Raw genomic sequence first — 22,018 nt, forward strand, 5'->3', positions numbered from 1 at the left:
GACCTGAACCGAAAGCAGATGCTTAACTGACTGAACCACCCAGGTGCCCAGAATATCTTTTTTTTTTTTTTTTTGCCCAGAATGTCTTCTTAAAAGAGGTGAAGTGAGCCTTTCTCCACCCTCCCCTCCTTCCTGCTGCTGCCTGAAATGCAGTACCATGCAAGGGGATGCATCAAGATAGAAAGAACTTGAAGTCTGACTCTGAGATGATGCTATGCTAGCCTGGGATTGTCTTTCCAGATGTGTGGGGAAGGGATGAGGAAGTGGGGGAGAGAGAGACAGGGAGATTTTTTTTTGTCTTAAATCAGAAATTAAATCACTCTAATTTTGGTTTTCTGTCATATGCAGCAAAACCTATCCAACTAAATTCCTAGAATTAAGGTAAATCTCAAAGGACTTAACTTGAATGGATGCTTTTTTTTTTTTGTCTTTTGCTTCTTAACTAATATTTAATATTCAATAACTATAAACTATAAGTATTAAACTATACTATTAAACTATTTAATAACTAATATTCTCCTGTTCAGGAATATATTTCACCAAGTTCAAGGCCTACCTCTCATTTTCTATTATTCATCACCTAAAAAACACATTCCCTTTTAATAACATATGATTGTGTATTAATATTTATTGCTTCATCAGTATATCTTGACTCCCCAAACAGTTGTAATCTTCTTGAGACTAAGGTCCAACCACTTCTTAGAATCACTTATAGTTTCCAACTCAGTACTGAAAATGTACAAGCCTCTCAGTAAATACTTAGAAAGCTATGTTAAATGAATTATTGATGTTTGTTATCAATGTAGTTATTTATAATAGTTAAAACCAGCAGTGTGTGTGTGTGTGTGTGTGTGTAGCTCACCAAGTTGTGAGGGAGGTATTAGTATCCTATTTTCCAAAACAAGAAACAGAATCAAAGGAGTTCATAACCAGCATAATAACCTTCCTAGAATGCTCATCTTAAAAGAGATTGAACTAGAACCAACCACGGCCTTCAGAACATAGACTCTCCACTGCATGTTGCTGCCTTGAATTAACAAATCACTTTATGCTCTTCTCTTAAATGGTGTCCATACCAGTTTTCCTGCTGCCCAAAATGCAGTACCATACTTAAGTGGTGTCCCTGCCAGTTAGCAGCTAGCCACTAAAATCACTAATAGATAATTCCTTCAAATTAGCAAATAATTACCCTTTCCCTTGCTATGTTGTACTCTCAACTATATCCCTGGGATGGTGGCAAAAGTGACTTAACTATACATAACAAGCATACTTCACTCCCCTAGTGTGGGGTTGTCACTGAAAGGCAGAAACCAGCTTCTCTCCTTGCCCGTGATGCCATTTTGTCACTGGGGTTCTGTTTCTCAGCACCATGTGGTCTGTGGGACCAAATGTTTTCCTGGACCTTGTAGTTGACCTAAGCATCAAACAGCAAGTATTTTACACAGTCAGAGAATATGAATCTGTATGATGTAAAAAGCTTAGGAAATTTGCCTCCTTCTCTTAACCTGATTTTAGCCTCAAAAATATTGTTAAAAGCCCATAATTTCATTTTCCCTTTTAGTGTTTATGTTAAGTTTTTCTAAAACAGAAGTAATTCCAAGGAAAAAGTACTTCAAAAATACTCTATGCTCTTATTCTTCACTCTGGTGAACAACTGTGCTAGACCTACCTTGCAATTTGATATATTCACCATAATATTTTTTTTAAGGTTTCAGGTCTTAATTTTCTACTCTAGTCTTTGATGATCAATAGTAATATTTCCTTCCATTTTCTACTTTGCTTTGAGCCTACTAATCCTACCACCAACTTGAAATTAATTTTAACAGGTGGTTCTAATCTCAAAAGTAAACATCCTTGTCATCTCTTTGCATTACTATCCACTAAGGGAGTGGGAGAAAACAAAAGGAATATGCAAGTTCATCTCAGATAATGAGGTAATTTTGTATGATGCATACATTTTCAAAAAAATGATTAACGACATTTATTATCATTTAAATGAGAGCCTGAGTACTTGGAGGGAAATTTATAGAGTTTAAAGCGTACATACTGGATTTTGTGATCTAAAATGCAGGAGGTCTCTGGAAACTTACTTTTCTTTCAAGAATACCCTGTAGTAGTATGACTAAGAATAACCAAATTCCCTGTGTCCTTTTTCAATCATGGAGAAGGTATGTCAAACCCAAAAGGCTGAGTTAGTTTTACAATATCAGCATGAAAGGGTGGGAATTACTGATGTTCTCACATGTTTGGGTAAGCTGAAGTTACTTTTCATTATCCTAAAGGCTTGAAGTCTTTGAAAGTAGAGTGAGAAGGCATGGTATCATTGAATTTCCTATACCACGTAAAGGATAGCTGCCTGTAGTGATGGTCTGATTCTTCAGTAGAGCCTGACAAATGGAAAGTGGTACATTTTGTAGTGGAATTCAGTGGCCTACCATGAAAAACAACTGCCGAATCTCGGTGACTTAACCCCCCAAAATGTATTCACTTCCGTTACAGTCTGGTGAGGGTTGGCATGAGTGGTCCATACTGCAGTTATTTAGGGACCAAGTTTCTTTGGTGTAATGACCATACTATCTCCCAAAACCCACAGAACTACTGAATCGTCTTTACTTGACAAACAATGGAGAACATGATCGATTGTATGAGAAGTGTTGTAGGCTAGGCCCACATGCAGCTTCTTTGTTTTCATCCACCTGCCAATTTGCCAGATCTTAGTCATAAAGCATACCTCGCCTTAAGCAAGGCTGGGAAATGTGGTCTATGTGTGTGCCCAGGAGGAAAAGGAGAGTTTTAGTGATCAGCTACCTAGAATAATTATAAATGGTAAAGGAGTCAGGATACAGAAAAAGGTGAAAATAGATAAGCCAAAAAATAATGTCGTTTGATTGAGTTAGAAGGAGATGAGATAGAAGGCATTGGTGGAGATGTTGCCTTTAAACAAGAAGTAGAGGAACACATTCTCAGACTTAGAAGACAAAGTGATAAGAGGCATTCAGTGGAGGGCTCTACAACCACAACATTTCATTTTAATCTCCAAGGGAATTCATGAGACAGACAGCAGGTCCAAGAGCAAGACCACTACACAGAGTTGTGTAGTTTGTGTATTGTATCCCATAAAAGCAGGGAGAGATGAAGAGCCATTGGTTGACTCTCTAAGCAGTGTGCTCTGGGGACACCTGCACACTCCTGGAAGAGGATACATTTTTCTTGGCACAAAGCCATCTTGTGCCTGAGGGGCTACAGATCACCCATATGAGGTATCTTTTTCTAATTTAACCATCCAGAGGAAGAAATTTTTCCTAAATTTACTCAAAGCACCATATGAGCTAACAGTGGCCCTACTAAGATCAGGGGTGACTTGGACAGATATATGAGATACATATCATGACTTGGATATATGAGAAGTAATTCTGTGCCTCCCCTATGTGCAGGTTTGAGGATATACTGGAAGGGACACTGGAGAGGGGTTCTCAACCCCCTAAGCTGTGTCCTTATATTAAAACTTTACTATTTTATTTGAAAGTGCTTCTTTTCCCAGTATTTTAAATAGACTATGGAACATTTCTATCATGTCCTAGGGTTTTAAAACTTGTAGTAAAAAGGCTCTTTTTTTTTTTTAGAACTTTATCTTTATTGCTAGTTACTACTAAGTTTGTAGCTACATGGATTTTGCTTGTAGTAGAAAGTTCTTAGTGCTGGAAGCAAAAAGAACTAGATCTGACTTTACCCCTAGCTAATTGGATGACCTTGGAAGTCTTTCACATCTTTGACCCTGCATTATCTCAGTTGTAAAATGCTCGTTTCATGTGTACTGGTGACTCCTCAAATACATGATTACCAATTTCCTTTTTAGTTCTGACATTTCCAGATTCTATGGTACATAGCAAGCACAACCGTTTAGGCAAAGATATTTTCATATAAACATTAAGAAACCCAGAAATGTACAACCTTACATTTATCAGTTTTAATGAAATTAAATAAAACTACTTATTTAGAATATAAAAGTAAAATATCTTTTTAAAACTTGTAAACTACTCAGTAGGACTACTATAAAGCAGATAAACAGTAAAATAAATGTACAACATGAAATTTAATGTGTATGCATATATATATACATATATATATTAGAACAGTATTTGTCACACAATATACACAATTTAAGTGTATGTTGTTATTACTATTATTAATACTCTTTCATCCATGGGACCAATATTATTTATTTTTTTAAAGATTTTATTTATTTATTCGTAGAGACAGACAGAGAGAGAGAGAGGCAGAGACACAGGCAGAGGAAGAAGCAGACTCCATGCAGGGATCCTGACACGGGACTCGATCCTGGGTCTCCAGGATCACACCCCAGGCTGCAAGCACGCTAAATCGCTGCGCCATGGGGGCTGCCCTCTGGAACCAATATTATAAATAGTCCAACTGTAAAATAAAATTCTTCTATATTAAAGTTACATTTTAGTAAAGTTTGGAATGTGTTTCCAGGTCCCCTTATTCTAGTTGGCTTTGGTCTTCTATAAGGACACTAATGAGCCCTTCCTGAAATAATTTTTTTAGGAGAAAGCCAGTTAAAATGACAAAGAGTATTAAAATGGCCTGGATTTCCAGGCAAGATAGTTTCTTTTTTAGTTATATGGTATTCACATTTTGCTGTTTTTAAAATGTGCTTTAAGTCCTTGAATTTCTCCACTGGTCACCTTTATCTAGATTCCTTGTTATTTAAAAGCAGTCTTAATCAGGGCTTCAGTACTTGAATGTGTTGTTAAACATCTTCAGGATTGTATTATTTTATCCCTCATTATGTGACCAAAATATATCATCAAATATTTATTGTATCATCATTATTAAGATATTTAATCCTTATACAGAAAAGAATTCTTAAGCTACTCTAGTCGATATTTTTTAAGGCTTCAAGGACAACCAAATCCAAAACAAAACTTAAATCTTAGCATAAAATCTTTTTGTCTCAAAAGAGCAAATGAGGGCAGTATTTGCATTTGGAAGTAGAATGGTGGTAGGCTGAAACACGAATGAATAGTAATAATGTCTGTCTGACATAACCAAATTGATCATGATGTAATGAAACTCAGGATAATAAAATGTTACAGTTTGAAACAAACTAAAATTGCAAAAATAAGAAGATGCTCTTTCACCCTAGGAAACTGAGACCCAAAAAGTATGAATGACTACCCAAAGACAGCATAGCCATTTAGTGGCAGAACTTGGATTTAGGGAACCCTTGACTACTGGTCATTTTTGCTTTTATTTCTGTACCTCCAAGAAAACATGTAGAGTCCTATGTTTACATTCCTCTCTTGGCTCTGCTAACACTGGGCCCTGGGAACAATTAAGAATCCTCTGGGCTTTCCATCCTCATCTATAAAATGATAAGGACTTCCATCTTTCTTGGCCCTAAATTGCTCTAATTCCATGGCAGATCTTTTCCTCAGGCCCAATTTAAACTTATAATTTTGGAACTATAACTATGGATATGAAGTTCTTAATCATCAAGGCATTTTTTCTGAACACTTAAGCTGATGTAATTTTCTGAAATTCAGAAAACAAATTTTGCAATCACTTTTCCTAGTGATTGAAAAGAAGGTAAAAGGACAGATATGAGAGGCATAATTATATGGTACATTTAGTCAACAACTGTGCAGGAAAAATGTCAAAAAATAAGGGCATCCATGAGGCAAAAGCTGTACCATGACTCACCAGAGTACAGATTTTCTTCTGTGGGATCTATGTCACTGGCCTACATTCTAGTTCTGGCCCTTCTACCTGCAAATATATGACTTTGAGCAAGTGATGTCTCTGAATCTCAGTGTTCTCCGGTTTGAAATGGGAGTAAGAGTAGTACTTACATTGTGCTGGTTAAGGGAATACATGACGCTAATGTATATAGACATTTAGTATCATTCCTAATATGTAGTAAATGCTTAAGAAATATCCTTTCTAAATAGTTATTTCCTACTTGGTACAAGTTGTTAAATAATTGGAACATGCCACCCTGTTCATAATAAACCTGTAAGAGTGATTGAGAAGAAAGACAATATCCTTAAACAGAGAAGCACCTGGCCTGGTGTCAGCTCACTGAAGGCGTGCTCAGGACATAGTGGCTGGATGAACCAAGGGTTAAATGATTAGATAACAGATCAAGATAACACTAAGAATTGTAAAACCAGTACTTTCAGGAACCAATATAATGCAAATAATATTCCTATGGTCTGCCCCCTTGACATACATACCTTTAGTTTTGTCCTTTTCTCTCCCCTTAGATTATAAGGCTGATGTGAAGAAAATGAGTGTATGAAATGAGAATATGTAATATTTTAGAAAGTTAGATTTCACACTTGATTCTCATTGCTAATCCATGAAGCTCACAGCAAATCTTTCATAGAAGACATTTTATTTATTTGCTTGATGATTACTTTAGATCTATCCTCTATTTTCTCCTCATCAAAATGTAAAACTATACTGAGAATCAAATTTTCTTTTGACTTACTTGAAAGGTATTTTGTACCTTTAATACCCTGAGCTAATTTCTTGTGTTCTTTAATAATACTTCTTTACGTGTCCTGTCATTTGGTCACCACACAAAATATGCAACTCATCATATAACTTTTATTAAATAATTACACGCATGGTATAGGGCAAGGAAACATAGGGTAAGAAGCATAGGCCTATCTTCTGAATCTTCTACCTTAAAATAGGTGACATGATAATAACATAACATGCTGAGTGATTATTTGTATGACAGGCTTATCTTTCAACTAACTGAACTATGCCATGACAGTACATGAAAGACATGTGTAGGCTTCAGTTTTCAAATTCACATTTTATATCCAATCTATCTGGGAAATCTTCAGGAAGCATTAGGAAGTGTAGAAGGCATAAGAACAAGAAAGCTATTGAGTGCAGCGCACTTACATTTTGTGCCATGGCACTGTGCTTTGGGAACTTTACACACATGATCTTACATAAATTTCACTGCAGTGTCATGGAATGAGTGTTCTTACCTTTCTAATTTCAGAACTAACATCCCCCCAGGTCACACAGTGAGTCATAAGGCATGAAAGAACTGCAAAGTCCCCGTTGTTTCCACTATGTGTTTCTAGGATAAAGTAAAATCCAATCTTTTATGGGCATTTTTTTTTTTCTTACCAGTGTATAGCTCAACTACTTGTCACTGAATTACCACATCTGGAGCTATTTCATCTTTTTGCTTACATTTTACTTTTATACACTGTTATAAAAAAGCTGCATTTCAGTAAGAAACACAGGCTTTTATTCAGACATAAAAATAGGCTAATAGCAATGACAGGGATGACTATGAAAGGGGAAGAAGCAAGAGCTATTGCCAAATCTATATTAGGAGTTACAGTGTTCATCAGAAAAGAACTTGAGCATGTCATATTGTGAAATAGCATATGATAGAAGATACAATGTGGTGCTATGACTGATTCCATTTACCATATGCTGTGTTGATATATCCTATTTCCTTGGGAAATGTACAAAGGATGAAAGGAGAAAGGAATCCTTCGAAAGTGTATTGAATAATCATCTGAGTCTGAATGGATTTTGATTATTCCACCATGCACAATGACTCCGTGACGATAATGAAATACCAGACTCTTTGAATGCATGTTGAGCCATTCTCTAGCTATTGACATCAGTCAAATATGAACTAATTCAACAGGATGGAATCACCAAGGATTATTCCATGGTTCCCAGGGACAGTGTGGAAGGGACCAAGGCCAAATACCAATTATTTGTAAATCACCATTTTTCATAACATAATATAATACAGCTTTTACATTTTCATTGGTAATCTGAGGGAAAAGTAATGAAAAGAAAAATCTCTCTATGTGGAAGCGCTCAATAACATAATCTAGAATATATTTTAAATAATAATTATGGAAGACTCACCTACTCAGAGGTTAGATAAAAAGAATATGGTTTAATCACAATGCTTAGAATTTAGCACAAATGAGGCAGTGGAATAGAAGAAGCTAACCATTCTTATAAGAACTGAATAAAGCACTTAAAGTTCTTTAATGTGAAAAAGCTCTACTTCTAAATTTTTCTATCTATAATGCACAATTGTGGGGAGTACAATTTTTTAGAAACAATTATTGTCAAGCATGCGAGTGGAAATATTAAAAATGTAATATAAGGATGCCACGGGGAGATTACAGTAGCATAACGAAGTCTTTTTAGAATCTTTCATAAATTCCAGTCTTTAAAACTTTTATTTTAATAAAAATGGTTTTATTGTGATCAAAATATTTAAACTCAAAAATCTCACTGCTTTCTTAAAGTCTAGAGGTAAGACAGTGAGGGAATAATCATGAAAGCATTGCAGAAACAGTAAATAGACTGGCCATCCTCATCTTCACTAATCCATGATGCCCGTACTTGGGACATTTTCCTATACTGCAATTTCAGTGAGGAATGGTTATTATAGGTATGCTTCTCTTCAGGCTGCCATTTAGGAATAATTGTTCTCTTGTGGCAAAACTGATTTACTCCTTACTGGGTATAAGGTTTCTGTAGGTAATAGTGTGCCACTTTTACAGGTGACGCTTAGGGAGAAATGAGGAAATTTGCTCTTGGATTAGGCCAAGGTTCAGTTCTGCATATTCTAGAGCTCATCCCTTAAAATGAGCCATTTGGCTAAAAATTGCAGATAACTCTAATTGTAGAATAATGCTATATATCTACTTCCAGAATCGGTGGTGATATAAGCTAGCTCTTTATATAACACACACGACTTTTTTCTCCCTTTTTTCTAATTTTATTTGTATACCAAAGTCAATTATGAAGTGAGTTTGGAGACAGATTGAAGACATTTTAAACACCTTATATTGTATACTTTTATGAATTACAAATATTGATCAACAAGTATTCTTTGTTGCCAAGAATTTCACCTTTTCTAGTAAGAAGTTACAGATATTTTTACCTTCTCACCTAAAACCATGTCATCTTAATGCAAAGTAATAAAATATGTGGCTACAGAATGGAAGTTATTATACCTGCTTGAAATGTTAGATTTTATATGTATTATTTAATACCTAAATTGTTTAGGTCTAAAAGTTTTAGTAAAACAGAGAAACATTTTATCTTGGATATCAAGAACAAACCATTACTTGTCAGGACACAGGGCGGCACCTGTTTTGTTTGTTTGTTGGGGTGTTTTGTTTTGTTTTGTTGTTTTGTTTGTTTAGAGGACAGAACACAGGAGCAGAGAAGCCTGTGCTCTAGCCATAGCCCCACACTGATTATCAAGGTGATTGTGGGCAACACTTCATCCCACAGGTGACGGATGCTTGTTGTTTTTTCTTCAAAGATGGTATAGAAGACAAAGTGTTGCTTTATTTAACTCACTTAAAACAAAGGATCATTATGGACTTTTCTGTTCCACATAAACAGAGATCACTGGCTTGACTGGAGGCCAACTAGAGCATGTGTTAAAATTTCACCCTAAAAAAGGAAGAATCAACCTTATTTGCTGGTGTCACTTTCACAGTAGTTGTATCAGTCTACATCTTTTGCAAACTATGAAGCAGTACCTACATTCAGTTACTTTGCCAGTTCAAGAAAAAAGGGGGGAAACTCTCAATACCTTCAATCACATTCTTTGTTGTTGTTGCTATGTTTGTTGCTTCGAACTGTAAACCTTTTAGTCTGGCCCAGTGGACTTACCAAGTGAGGTCAAGAGGAGTAATACTGAGCTCCAGATGAAGTCACAATGCTCTCAAATTTTTTATGTTTTTTTATGTCTTATCTCTGAAAGAAAATGGAGACAATGTGTGGTATTCTGAAAAAGACAAGTCAGGTTATCAGAAAAAAACAAAAACAAAAACAAAACAACAGTAATAAAACCTACCCTTAAAGCTCATTTTGAAAACCTACAGATTAGAAAAAATAACATAGAAAGAAAAGAAAAAAGAAAAATCTAAGTTTACTGATTGCCAGAACTTTGAAACTGATTGTGATTTTTGGAATGATGTAATCCAGTCTTCTATTTGAATGACATGAAGTAAAGTTATGAGATATGCTGGTTGGGCCACATGACTAGTTAACAACATTGCTGGGTCCAGAACTCACATGTCCAGGCTGAACAAAATGCACTGCTTATGTGTGGACGGAATGGCAGTTAGAAGGAAGGGTGGGCATTCCTATGCTGAAGTACTGAGTGAACTTTAAGTCCTTTCCCAAGTAACACTAGTGTCTAGGCCCTTTTGGAATGGGAAGGAAATTAAGTACAACTAAAATTTCTCTCTCATGGCAACAATCTCTTCAAAAGCAATTTTTAAAATATAAACCACCATCTCACTTGGGGGTACTTGTTAACTATTAAGATTCCAGGACTCTGGATCAGAGTCTCTGGGAAATGACCCATAGAATCTACATTTTTAACAAGCTCTTTGGTGATTTATGTGGACACAGATTTGAAATAGTACTTGTAAAGAGCCTGAATTAAAGGGGAATGGTGTCCCCTTCCTTGAATAAAATCTGATTTTTTTTTTAAAACTGAAGAGTGTGGCTAATATTAAATTGATATTAGGATAGTGGCTTTGATGATTAGGAAACCGTATTTTATAACTTAAAAAAATAAGAATTAGAATTAATCTGCAAGACTATAGACAATAATACCTGATTATTTTTTTAAATAATGTTCAAAGAATGTAACCCTTTGATTTAAATATAGGAGTTCTCTTTTATTATGCATGGAATTTTTATTTGGTTTTAATAATCCAAGGCCATCTCAAGGATGTATGAAGCTCCCCCTATCACTTGAACAAAGGGATCATTCTTGAAGTTTCATATTTTAAATAAAGTGAAATGATAGTAACAGTGATGATGAGTAAACTGATTTTTGAAAACCACTGTCCCTATGCATGTTTTTCACAGTGTTTTCAATAATGCTATAAATGTTAAAGTTTCATGCATTTATACTTTATTGCTTCTAAGATTTTGTAGTGGATAATAATAAGAACGTTATAATTTTTAATGTGATGGAGGAATTATATTAACTAAAGAGGTGTTTTGGATATTGTGATTGAGTGGTGTATTTAACTTTCTGCTTCTTAGCAGTTAGGTCAAAAGGAATGCAAGAAAGTGTGATCCTGGCATTCAAATCTAAATGGCATTCATTTAGATTTTTCTTTAGTTCTTTAATTATGTGGAAAGATTTTAATCGTGCTCTGAAAACAAGGGTTATATGTTTCAGTGAGCTGGGATATGTGGCTGTTAAATCTCCCTGTTAGAGACTCAGAGTACATATTAGCAAATCAAAGTCTTGAGGACATCCTACAGTTAAAAAAGAAACCTCTTCAATTTTTGAATCTTGGTTCAATTGTTAAACAAATTTAGATTCACAGGCATAGACTTTTTCACTTTTCATACATAATAACATCCTCCACAATAATTTTCTTTTAAAACTATTTTAGAAAATGTTAAGTTACATAATTCTCATTCCGGTGAAAGGAAGCATTCTATTTCTTCAAGAGATTCATTTCTCCTAGGTATCACAGTGTAAAAGAAATTCACCATAGGAGGAAAAGAGACTTTTATAGGAGACATTAAACAACATAGCAGATAGGAGCTTCAACAGAAAGCACAGAAGAATTCTTGGCATAATATTTCTTGTATCTGCTTTGTAATTGCTCTGCAGTAACATGAAAGTATAATTCTGTATCAGTGATTCTATAGTGGGAGAATCACATATCATTCAGATGTGCACCTTTCCAGTCATATAACTTGACACAAGCCTGGAATTCAGATCACATAGGAACGGGATTTCCCTTAACACTATTTATTAAATAACACTTTTTGCTGGCAGGCATTTAATAGGCCTGGAGAGGGCAAATAGAAGATTCTGTTGTGAAAATTCTGTGTTTCTGACTGAAGGGCAACTGTCAGACAAAGACATAATTGGTGCTTAACTGGGAAAGAAGAGAAATCTTACTTGGATCTTAACCAGAGCACCTAACACAAAGATGTGTGCTGCAAAGTTTCTTCTGGAAGCATATGGGCCTTGATCATGTACTTAGATTAGGCTTCAGTTCAGATACCAAAGTTCCAAGCTATGGAACAAGATTTTTTTTTAACCCTAACTTTTCAAGGATCAAGAGCAAATTGCGATTCTAATTAACAATAAGAATTTCAGTACTATTCTTGCTGCACATCTGAACTTAAACAAGGTTTTTTGTAGAAAACCTACCAAGATGAGTTAGTCAAGACATATGTTAGACAACTGAAAATAATTGAACTGCTAACTGAGTAGTTTGAAATTTTCTGTACACTTGAAATTTTATAAAATTACTATTATGAAAACAGCAGGAAAAAGGAAGAGAAAGAAACGAATCCAAAATCAGAGTAGAACTTAAATAACTTTTGAAAGAAACAAACAAAAAGATGCCAGAACATAGCTGTGTCAGAACCGTAAATACCAAGGAAGAAAAGGTCATGTTATATTGAGGCAGCTTTCAAACAGCATGAAATCTAAGTCTTGACCATTACTTCTTTATGTTATTGTAAGTCAATAATGAGCATAAATGCAATTAGCAGAAACAGAAGTAAAGGGAAAAAACAGAATAATTAAAGTGAAAGTCATTCTATTTACATTATTAGTGTCAGCAATTAGTATAATGTTCTTTTCTTCTCTAAGTGTCTGCTTGCTAGTAAGTCCCTTCACTTTACTAACATTCCCTGAAACATATATAAATGCTATGCATTTAGAAATATTTCTAAATAAGTAACTTTGCTCTGTCTATTCAAGTTTTTAATTATAGCACATAAATCCTTTTTTATTTTTAAGTTGTTGGCATTTTCAGCTTTATGGAAGACCCTTCCAGAAAACATTTTTCAAATTTGGAGCTTAGAGTGAACAGATGCTTTATTTCTTTTCTTAGTTTATTGAGGATTAACTATCTCAGTACATTAAACTTGCCACAAACTGTAAGCATGTAAAACGAAACAAGACTTTTTCCTTGTAGACATGTCTCACTGAGCAAACAAGAATTGGGATTCATGAATATTGAAGTAAGCCTGTGTATCTGCTTAAATATCTGGTAGATATTGCCTGTTGAGGTCACAACCTCCACTTTGCCTAAAGTGCTTCATTTATCTGGGATTGGCTCTTTTGTTGCTAATATTGTCCTTGAAGTGGTCATCTAATAGGTGATCTTGCTTGGTTTAGAACAAATACGTTGCTATATTTCAATCCCAAGGTCACAGCATTAGTGCCTAAGGAGCCCTCCAGTGACTTTTGAACAGAACAGGTTGGGGTAAATGATGCCGTGTATGAATGCTATAGGTCAGAGAAAGAACATTGCTAGTTGCCGTGTTAATTAGAAAAAAAAAAATGAAGGAAAGGAAATTAAATCCTTCTACCTCCTTTCCCCAATTCAAAGAGACATTGATCAATTGAAGCTTCTAAAAGATCCCTCTCAAATGATCTCAAGTTCTTAATGATGCCTACTAAAGTTCCTGCTCCCAGGAGTTTCACTACACGTGCAATTTTGGCCATGTCCAAAGGTGATCTATGAGTCAAAAAGATGTGCTGGGATAATGCAGGTAGAGGTTGGAGCATAAGGAGATTTTCCTAGCGTGCAAAAACACAGATTAATGCTGAAAATAATTTCAGAAGGAAAACAAAAGCTTCTTAAACTAAGAAAATGTAATATTCATATTTTACATAAATACAATTTGGGTATCACTTGATTATCCCAAGAAACTGCTTTTGGTTTCCATTAAGTAAATTGAAACATAAAAGGTATAAACTTTTGAAAACTATTTAGAATATTATTGAATTTTGTTTGACACCAGAGATGACAGCAAATGTGATTAATTGCCACTCATAATTGCAGTTTCATTCCAGTGGTTATTGCTTGTCAGTATCAATTAATAGCTCAACCAAAACCTCATTCATTCCAGAATATTAAAGAATGATGGCTTGTGGGAATTATGCTAAACTAGCACTTTCAATTAGATTTTGAATTTTATAGGGTACTGAATAATAGTTTATGAGTTTATAATAGTAAGTACCAGTGAGTTATTGTTGAATTGTAATTACTATAATTATGTATGTTTATCTGGAGAATTATAATTAGTATTGTCTTCATGATTAAAAATAGACTATTGTACTTAATTTTTCTGCTTAATGTATAGTTTCTGAAGTTCATTATATAAATGAATGGGCCTCAAAAATAACTAGTTCCAATATCTGCAAGATGTGTACTGAACACGACTGTTGGCTTATCAGGAGGGAACAAAGACTGAAGGTAAACAACTTGAGACATGATTCAAGAGAGGAAGCTTCTGTGCATACTATGAGTAATCTAACACTGTATTTAAGTTTTCTTTTCCTATTGTATAAATAATTTGTCATTAGTTTACAAAAATAAAGATATATAAGAGTGGCAAAATAGACTGTAGTACAACTTTCTTGTTGAAAGGGTTGAGCCTTCAATTTTACTCTTCTTCCAGAATCTTTTTTAAATTAGCTTCTAAAATTATTTTGTTTACAGAATTGAAGTTTCCCTCAATCTTCAGAATATTAGAGAAAGCATACATATTTTAAGTTTGATGTCATAAAATATGAGCTATGTACCTCGTAATTTTGTATGAAAAGTCTGCAAGGGCAATTTGAGCATTTAAAAAATATCTTTAAAAAGTAGATTGCAGAGAATCTAAAAATCTAGTCTGAATTTAAAATTCAAATCTAAAACTGATAAAATTGTTACTCTAGTAAAACTAGAGTATTTGGAAGCCAACTAAATGTAGGTTCAGTTCCCCTTAATTGAATAATTGAGCCAGTAGCATTCAACTAAAAAGAAAAAAACAAACAAACAGGGACTATATATGATCAAATGAAGTGAATGTGGAAAGAAGGTCAGGTTGTTAGGGAAACATGAAGGTCATCCCAGATTATCCAGTTGATCCAAATGACAGTGTGGTACTTGTATGTTAATATGATTGAAAAAGAAATGAATGGACCAGTTCACAAGCTTCAATTTCACTTTATCTAGATTACGATTTTCATCAACTCGATTAATTGAATAACTGCTCAAATTTTCTCAAATTTTGTGTATTGAGCTCAAGTTGTGCCGTATTTTGTTTTACGTTATTGTCTCTTCATTAATGAGTTGAGTACCTTTATCAGTGTCAATGTAAATGCAGGAAGTGTGAAGAGCATAAAATTAGATGATGAATGAATTTGAAGCAGGATGACACCATATGGAAGAACAAGAATGTTATTTCTCTTGATCTAGATAAATTTCTCCACAAATGCCGCTAGAGGTACCATTAACCATTCTGGCAACACTGATACCTCATGTTGAACCCTGTCACAGAAATCTTTCACTTAGGGACCTTTAAACAATGTCTCCTCTAGCAACCTGTGCTTCTGTATTTGGTTTTTGAAACCTAAGGGCAGAATTTCTGTGTAAATTTACAGTGTATCTTGAGTTAGATGGCTTGTGCTCTCCATCCTGACCTCCTCTCTGCTTTCCAGTTCTATGACTCACGGAAAGCAGCTTTACTTCTTTGCTTTCATTTTTCTCATCTATAAAATGGGAATGATAATAACTATTTCATAGCCCCATTTTAAGCATCAAATGTACCAGAGAAACACTTAGAAGGCCTAAAATAAAAATTGTCACTGTTATTATTGACTTTATTCCTTTTACATCAGGATTAGATGGTGAAAGGCTGACTCTATAATTTTGTCTTGAGTCTAGACAGGGACTTTCCCGGAACACCAATCCAGTCCTATTAGTTTCAGCCCCTTATTCCAGCCTGTCCATTTACTTTAGGACTCTAATGCTGTTTTATAGATTTTAGCTCTATAATATCTGCAAATATGACAGGATTTTCTTTACATCTTCATACAAGTCATTCATAATAATGTTCAGCAAGACATGGCTGAGTACAGAGCTCTTTGGCACACCAACAGAGGTCTTCTTGCCAGGGTGAAACTGATCCACTAATCTCACACTCTTTATACAGTAGTTCAACCAGCTTTGCCTCTGCTTAGCCAGATTAGCATTCTGCTCACACATCCCTATCTTGTGTATGAGAATATCATGGCACATATTGTGGAAAGCCTTTTGAAATACATTTTTATGAAACCAACAATGCCTATCTCCAAATCATCTCTTAATGAAGTTTTACGTAGATAATCTATAACCTATAGGTTTACTCAATTAACTCATTCATTGCAGATTATCTATATCTATATCTCCCATGTGCAAAGAACAAAGGTGGGTGAACCAGTGGAATAATTAATTATTATTATCATCATTATAACTTGACTCTAATGGTTTCCCAAATATTTTAATAATAGGAGTTCACATTTTTAATTTCTAGGGTATATTTGAAATACATCTGTGTATCTCTTTGTTTTTCAGTTACCCCTTCAACTATATATAATTGTCTCTAAATTCCTAAACCCCATAAATAAAAATTCTCTTACTGTCCTTGTATAATGAATGGTACCCATCCTTAAATCATACAGTTTATAAGGAGGAATTACTGGTGAGAGCAACAACAACAAACTAATCGTACTTTTGATTTTCCTATCATTATCCCTGGTCCCCAGAAGCATCAGGCTTAAAGTATGTGGGGATTTACACCATGTCAGTGTCTGCTCTCCCCTTTCCTCTTCCTCTCCACATATACTAAGTACTCTCTTTTTAAAAAAAAAAAAAAAAAAGATTTTATTTATTTATTCACGAGAGACAGAGAGAGAGAGAGGAAGAGACACAGGCAGAAGGAGAAGCAGGCTCCATGCAGGGAGCCAGATGTGGGACTTGATCCCAGGTCTCCAGGATCAGGCCTGGGCCAAAGGCAGCGCTAAACCGCTGAGCCACCTGGGCTGCCCAGTACTCTCTTCTTGAACAGGCAACCACTTGGTCATACAAAACAGCTTGTGAAACTGATGGCTCTTTGCTACCAGTGAATATGAAATCTTAATAACCTCAAGGGACAAATCATGAAATCTCTTCCTTTGTCTTTTTATGATATACTTTCACCACCTTCTGCACCTTACTTACCCCACCACAGTATTTAGTAAATGCTTGGTACATAGAAGGTCCTGTATGATAGGGAGACAATAAAATTGCAACCAAAGGACTGAAATTCTAATACTGATACCAACAGGATCTCAGTTACATTGAAAAAAGTCCCTTCTTTGTGTGTCAGGAATCTCATTTATAAAATGGAAAGATAACACTAGATTAATAATGGTATATCAATCAACTAAAACAAACACCTTTATTGTTATTCTGATCATCAACATCTGTATAAAGTGATGGAATAATATGCTAAAGTTTAAGATTGGTGGAACAATGAGGCATTGCTTTCAATTAATCAATCCATATGCATTAATTGATCACTTAATCTATGCTTTGTGATGCCTTTAATAATGAATATATTTCTTTTCTTGACTCACCTGTACCTCTTTTAGTTCAATCATATTTCTGATTTGTATGTAACGTAGGGATGTTTTTTCATTTGAAATATGGCTTCCGGGATTAGACACATTGAAATGAATTTCCTACAGGTCCTGAAATGTTTTGAGAGAAATATCAAGCAGCGGGTGAAGGTTACTTCATTCAAGAGCATTCTTAATTAGTAAAATTAATTTAGAATCCCCATAGTAATCTACCGAAAAATGTTAAGAGAAGTCAAACAAGATGTTTCCTAGTGAACAACAACAACAAAAAATCTGCCCCTGTAACCTTATTAGACACTTCACTTTTCACATTGTCCTTTGAAAATGAGTATATAAAAACCCTGCATAAATGAAGCAGTCAAGTGTTTTCTCTATCTCACATAATTCTATTCAGAGATTTATTATCTATCATAAACCTTAAGCAACAGAAATGTTAGTGAATACATTTTATCATTTTTTTCTCTGTTTATGAGTACTCATCATCATATTGGCATGTGAGCAATCAGTCTTGTATGCTTGTAAAGCATAGCACTGAGTTAGGGAAGGGGCCATTCCAATATTATTTAGCCTAGTTTTGTGGCAAGAAGACACCGAAATCATCTCAGTGGAATAAAAGGAAAAATTTCCCAACTATAGATGTGGAAGCTTGGTTAATGAAAAATTCTAGTTTATCCAAGGACAAAACAAAATGCAATGCTGGCAATAGGTTGTGCCCACACTGTGGGTTCCCCAGACCTATGTTCTCTCTGTTAGTGTTACTTCTCTAAGGAGAAATTGAATTTTAGAGTGCCACCAGAATGATGTCTAAATAAGTATGAGGCCAGGATTTTCCCCATTTGCATCAATATACTCAAAAATTTCCTTGCAACATTTTGTGGGAGAAAAAATTCAACTTTGAAAATCAAGCACAGGGGCAGCCCCGGTGGTGCAGCGGTTTAGCGCTGCCTGCAGTTCAGGGCGTGATCCTGGAGACCCTGGATCAAGTCCCACGTCAGGCTCCCTGCATGGAGCCTGCTTCTCCCTCTGCCTGTGTCTCTGCCTCTCATTCTCTCTCTGTGTCTCTATGAATAAATAAATTAAAAATCTTAAAAAAAAAGAAAATCAAGCACAGATATCTTCTCTAATAAATGTATTTTCTCCAGAGAGCAGAGCAACTGAAACAGATGTTCTAATAAGAGTTCTCTTAAAATCATAACAGGTGTCCTGATAGAGGTAAAGAAACAAAAATAGTCTGGGTCAGAATGTAGGTATGCTTGTGAGCTTCAGCAAAATCTTTTTCTCCCATTTCCACATGTTTCAGGGAAATCCCAGAAGTTGAAAATCAGTGATGCTCTGGAAATTAACAAGTCCTGGGAGTTGTGAGGACATTTGGAGGGCAAATATGCTGCTTTTTACTTGCAAAACTCTGATATTCAAACCACAGTATGGGATGTGTATAATAGGAAACCTAATAATATAGTGGGAAGCATTTCCTTTCAGCAGAACGAGAGGAACGTACAAAAGGAACAGATGGTGATAAGTTTGTGGCACTAGGGCAAAGCACTAAATAGTCTTTGACAGAGCGTGCCCCCAGATAGAATGGCAGTGGCAGGGCTTAAATCATTTTTTACATTGCTCATTGACTTTCTTTGCCTGCTAATAAGTCTTCAGGGAATGAATTTAGTTGCAGCATGACGTTGCCTTTCTCTGTTAATGTTACATGTCCTATCCTGAATTTGTTTAACCTCATGACCCCAATTTTGGTTTCAGGACCCTCTCCTCAATCTGTTCATCTCTTAAAATGAAATTTTATAGGAAGCAACTCTAACCCTCAATGATTCTCTTTTAAAATTTTGCATAATAATCAGGAAAACCTGGAGAAGGAACTGGTTCTGAGCCTTAACTGCACAGCAAAAACAGTTGGCAGATTATTTTTTCTCCTTTAAGTGTTGATGCTCTGTCTCCACCCAAGAACAATTAATTTCTAGAAATTTCTAGATTTCTGCCTCACCTGAGAGTCTGAACATAGCTATATTTTCAAAATGTCCTCAAGGGCTGCTGACATTCAATGAGAATTAATAACCTCTGCATTCAAATCCTCAAAAATAGGAAGCTTTTTATATAAGATGTAGTAACTGGCATTTTGATACATTGCTGAGAAAAAAAAGGAGTTTAGCTGAATTGGAAGCCATTCTTCCTTGATGCTGCAATACCTTGGGCTTCTTTTATCATAGTGCTTATCCTATTTTATCATAATTGTTGCTTTCTTTGTCTCTCTCTCACTCCTAGAGGGCTGTATCTCTGCCTTTCAAGTTCCTAGCCTTTACCTAATACATTGTTGAAAACCAACTCCTGAAGGGCAGAGGCTAGAGGATTTTTTAAATGTATATTCTTTTTTCTTTCAAGTACCTAGGCTTTATATAGGTGACTGAAAAATAGTGAAGTTCAATTTTTAAAACTAAATTTAGGCTGTCTCACATAACAGATTAGTACTTCATAAATTTTGCTCATTTTTGCAGCATCTTCACAATTTGGGGAAAAATAGTGTTGAATAAAATTAAAATAGTTTGATGTAGTTCCTCAGTATCATCCCGCGTCTACTTCTGTGGTCAGGCAAGTCCTCTGATAAGCCACAGATGGGCTCATGAAAGGATAACTTTTAAAATATGTTTCTGCTTTTACATAGATTAAGTATGATACTAAAATGTGTGATCTCTTTAGGTGATGAAACAAAAATGCTTTTAGAAACATATTTTGCATTAATTCCTATAGAAACCCACTTGTTCTCCATCCCCTTAGTTCTCTTATCCAACTGGGCGCTTACCTGTTCTGTCCTTCTTCCTTCTCTCAGTCTTCAAACAAAGGCCGGATTCCACTCTTACCTTTCCTTACGCTGTTCCCTAGCTTTGGGACCCCAAAAAGAAAACCAGTGCGGCCCCAGTGCAAAATTGTATCTGACTTCTCAGGGAGACTGGAACTGGGGCAGCCTCCCTACCAACCATCCTGTAGAAACACAAAGTACTCATTATTGGGCCTGTCTCTACATCACTATAGTAATAAGCTTTTGCAAAGTTTCTTGCTTTTCAATTACCTTAGTTTCATTTCAGCTGGTTAAAAAAAAAAAAAAAAAAAAAAGCTTCCTAATATCCAGGGAATTGGGTGGGGAGAGATTGGATTTTTCCCTTCAAATTTCTGTAGTATTTTTTTGAGCATGTAGTAATAGTCCTAGATGAAGGTAGAGTAAGAGGTCTTCCTCTCCAGGAGTCTTCTAGCTTTGTAATGATGAGGCAAAATAAGGGAGGAAACTGCAAGGGAGTACAGAGGAAGATCTGTAGATATGTTCACTACAGTTTTTATTATGAGATATCTGATTTTAAAAATGGGGAGGAAATCAAAATGGCCTCTAAATCATGTTTTATAAACCGTACTCTTCTCCATTAATCCCATTCTAGGCTCAAGCCTAGGAAATACTATATTCTATTTATCCCAAAACTTTTTATCTGAATAAGCTCTTAAAATTATGCAGTGGTATTCCAATTTGATTCACTTTCGTTGTTTTCCATTCTTTTTTTTTTTTAATTTTTATTTATTTATGATAGTCACAGAGAGAGAGAGAGAGAGAGAGGCAGAGACACAGGCAGAGGGAGAAGCAGGCTCCATGCACTGGGAGCCCGATGTGGGATTCGATCCCGGGTCTCCAGGATCGCGCCCTAGGCCGAAGGCAGGCGCCAAACCGCTGCGCCACCCAGGGATCCCTGTTTTCCATTCTAACAGAGTAAAATATCATTTGTTATCATTCAATAGCGTTGATTGAATGCCAGACAGCATCATCATAAGAGTGTAAAAGCTGTCCCTGTCCAAAACATGCCTACATTTACCTATAGAAACAGCTGTGTAATGAGTAATTTCAATATAATATATTATTTGCTGTAGTAGAGGTACATACAAAATATTTAAAGAAAATATGCCTTGAAAACGCTAGGATAAATTGCTAGTAATCATTAGAATCATATTTCTCCAACTGACTATTTTATTATTAACTTAGTCAACAATTTATAATTGTTCCCTTATTCTTCCTTGAGATTTTTAACCCACTGGAAAATAAACTTGCCTTGAATACAACTGAAACAGACGAAAATATCTCTGCTGGACGGTCTGTTACTTTAAAAGGAGATACATTTAGACATCATTACATTGCGTAGTTCTTGTGAACTGGATATTTTATTATTCGAGCCCTGCCAAGTCTCCTGTGCCATTCATGCAGTTATATCAAGTGAAAATAATGAATAAAAAAGTAATGACAGAGAACTGTACTGCAAGACCAACGTCACATCCATTAGATCAGAATGTTACTTTCAGGAACACAGAGGCTTTTGAAAAACCATAAAGGAGTTTGTAAAATGTTTGAGGAGCACACTCCAAATATATCCAGAAGGTAGTTACCCTTCCTATTTATGTATTTATCTGTTAGGAGTCAGGTGAGTCCTGCAAATTAGAGTGCCCAGAAATAATTTCTTAGGTCTGCATCGTGTTTGTTTTTGTTAATAACCATTAAACTCAATGTGC

General features: G+C 35.3%; 1 protein-coding gene and 1 long non-coding RNA gene across 3 annotated transcripts in view; one reads left to right on the forward strand and one right to left on the reverse strand.

Moving 5' to 3' along the window:
* Positions 1-7,124, reverse strand: part of LOC111094218 — a 44,712-nt gene extending 37,588 nt beyond the window's left edge. For both annotated transcript variants that reach the window (XR_005384657.1, XR_005384656.1), the window contains exon 1: positions 7,029-7,124. This is a non-coding gene — a long non-coding RNA (uncharacterized LOC111094218). The remainder of the gene's footprint in view (positions 1-7,028) is intronic.
* Positions 1-22,018, forward strand: part of B3GALT1 (beta-1,3-galactosyltransferase 1) — a 503,874-nt gene that overhangs the window by 222,290 nt on the left and 259,566 nt on the right. The window lies entirely within an intron of this gene.

The sequence above is a fragment of the Canis lupus genome, chromosome 36 (assembly GCF_011100685.1).
Source record: "Canis lupus familiaris isolate Mischka breed German Shepherd chromosome 36, alternate assembly UU_Cfam_GSD_1.0, whole genome shotgun sequence".
In the NCBI taxonomy this organism is placed as follows: Eukaryota; Metazoa; Chordata; class Mammalia; order Carnivora; family Canidae; genus Canis; species Canis lupus.